Source organism: Babylonia areolata, unplaced genomic scaffold, assembly GCF_041734735.1.
Source record: "Babylonia areolata isolate BAREFJ2019XMU unplaced genomic scaffold, ASM4173473v1 tig00017600, whole genome shotgun sequence".
NCBI lineage: Eukaryota > Metazoa > Mollusca > Gastropoda > Neogastropoda > Buccinidae > Babylonia > Babylonia areolata.
In genome coordinates, this window is record NW_027468451.1 from 10,001 (window position 1) to 12,500 (window position 2,500).

Genomic DNA, 2,500 nt, shown 5'->3' on the forward strand with positions numbered 1-2,500 from the left:
AGGAACCTCGACTGATTTAATGAGCCATTCGCGGTTTCACCGTACGAGGGTGTGAACTTAGACATGCATGGCTTAATCTTTGAGACAAGCATATGACTACTGGCAGGATCAACCAGAATGCAACCCGTATTCTGCGTGCCCCCGGGAGACGGTTGCAGCGCCAGTTGGGACCGCTGCTCACAGAAACGAGGGCTGAGCTCTTTCCGTGGGCGGTCCGCGGCAGCACTATCAACTGAAACCACCGGACAACAGATTCAGGGCCTGAGAGTGCAACGAATCCATCGGTCTCGGCGGGAGGCGCGCCAAGAAGAAGAAGGAGGAGGAGGAGACCAGACCGGACCGGACCGGACCCCACCCTTTCTTCCTCCTCGACACCGTCTCCCGCCCGTTTCCACGTGCCGGACGACGCCCGGTTAGAGACGGGCGCGCCCTTGACGAGATGAAGCAGGCGTTACGCTTTGGGACGCCGAAGGGGCTGGGGAGCACCAACGACCGTCAGTGAGGGAGGAGAGAAAACGCTTCTCTCGACCCGTCGTCAGCGAACGCACCGAACCTTCTACGGACCGTGAGACGCCGGCCGACAAGCCGAGCCCCGGCAAAGGAAGCCCGGCGAGGCGGCCGTGCGCGTTCACACTTGGACGCGCAGGCGGGAAGCTCGGCAGCCGGGCGGGTAGCCTGCGGGGAGCTGGTGGGCTCCCGAGACTCCCGTCCCCCGACTCGGGCCTCGCACGCCGAGCGGTCGCTAGCTTGCCAGTGCAAAAGACAGAAGCGCGGGGGCAGTAAAGCCAGGCGGACGGGTCGACCGTTGCCGGCTGTGCGCCGACCGGAGCGATCCGCCACGCCACGCCGCGTCCCCCACAACCAGGGTGTCGCATAAGGCGCTGCGAAGGTGGACCTTGATCCACATTGGGCAGAGCCTGAGTTGAGGCCCCCCAGCACGTGCCTGGGGACCAGGCGTTGAGGAGTAGGCCTTTTTTTGAGGGCCCAGAAAGTATTTTGGCAATTGTAGCGAGGTTTTGGAGTTTTATCCACAACCTTTACCTGCCCTTTTTTTCTCTCCGAGCATGCCAAAGTTGATAGAAAACGCGGTTCGGCATGGACGGGAGCAGGCGTTGAGGAGTAGGCCTTTTTTTGAGGGCCCAGAAAGTATTTTGGCAATTTTTTACTTTTTTATCCACAACCTTTACCTGCCTTTTTTTCTCTCCGAGCATGCCAAAGTTGAGAGAAAACGCCGTTTGGCATGGACGGGAGGAGGTGTGGAGGAGTAGTCCATTTTTGAATGGCAGCGGAAAGATTTTGGCAATTGTAGCGAGGTTCTTCGGACTTTTATCCACAACCTTTACCTGCCTTTTCCTCAGCGAGCATGCCAAAGTTGAGAGAAAACGCCCTTCGCCATTGACGGGACCAGACGTTGACGACTACGTCTTTCTTTTTTTCACGGCGCCTGAACGATTTGGGCAATTCTCCACAGCGCGTTTACTTTTTATCCACAACCTTTACCTGCCTTTTCCTCAGCGAGCATGCCAAAGTTGAGAGGAAAACGCCGTTTGGCATGGACAGGAGCAGGCGTTGACGACCAGGTCTTTTTTTTGGTCTTTTTTTTTCACAGCGCCGGAAGGATTCAGGCAATTCTCCAAAGCCGGTTACTTTTATCCACAACCTTTACTGGACCTTTTTTTTCTTTTTTTCCTTTTTTCTCTCTCCGAGCATGCCAAAGTTGATAGAAAACGCGGTTCGGCATGGACGGGAGCAGGCGTTGAGGAGTAGGCCTTTTTTTGAGGGCCCAGAAAGTATTTTGGCAATTTTTTACTTTTTTATCCACAACCTTTACCTGCCTTTTTTTCTCTCCGAGCATGCCAAAGTTGAGAGAAAACGCCGTTTGGCATGGACGGGAGGAGGTGTGGAGGAGTAGTCCATTTTTGAATGGCAGCGGAAAGATTTTGGCAATTGTAGCGAGGTTCTTCGGACTTTTATCCACAACCTTTACCTGCCTTTTCCTCAGCGAGCATGCCAAAGTTGAGAGAAAACGCCCTTCGCCATTGACGGGACCAGACGTTGACGACTACGTCTTTCTTTTTTTCACGGCGCCTGAACGATTTGGGCAATTCTCCACAGCGCGTTTACTTTTTATCCACAACCTTTACCTGCCTTTTCCTCAGCGAGCATGCCAAAGTTGAGAGGAAAACGCCGTTTGGCATGGACAGGAGCAGGCGTTGACGACCAGGTCTTTTTTTTGGTCTTTTTTTTTCACAGCGCCGGAAGGATTCAGGCAATTCTCCAAAGCCGGTTACTTTTATCCACAACCTTTACTGGACCTTTTTTTTCTTTTTTTCCTTTTTTCTCTCTCCGAGCATGCCAAAGTTGATAGAAAACGCGGTTCGGCATGGACGGGAGCAGGCGTTGAGGAGTAGGCCTTTTTTTGAGGGCCCAGAAAGTATTTTGGCAATTTTTTACTTTTTTATCCACAACCTTTACCTGCCTTTTTTTCTCTCCGAGCATG

At 53.2% G+C, this 2,500-nt stretch overlaps 1 non-coding gene across 1 annotated transcript in view; it reads right to left on the reverse strand.

The window, feature by feature from the left end:
• The window catches only part of LOC143278889 (small subunit ribosomal RNA), a 1,829-nt gene extending 1,710 nt beyond the window's left edge, over positions 1 to 119 (reverse strand). Inside the window, exon 1 of the ribosomal RNA XR_013054481.1 lies at positions 1 to 119. This exon is cut by the window's left edge and continues 1,710 nt beyond it. This is a non-coding gene — a ribosomal RNA (small subunit ribosomal RNA).
• Positions 120 to 2,500: the final 2,381 nt, after the last annotated feature.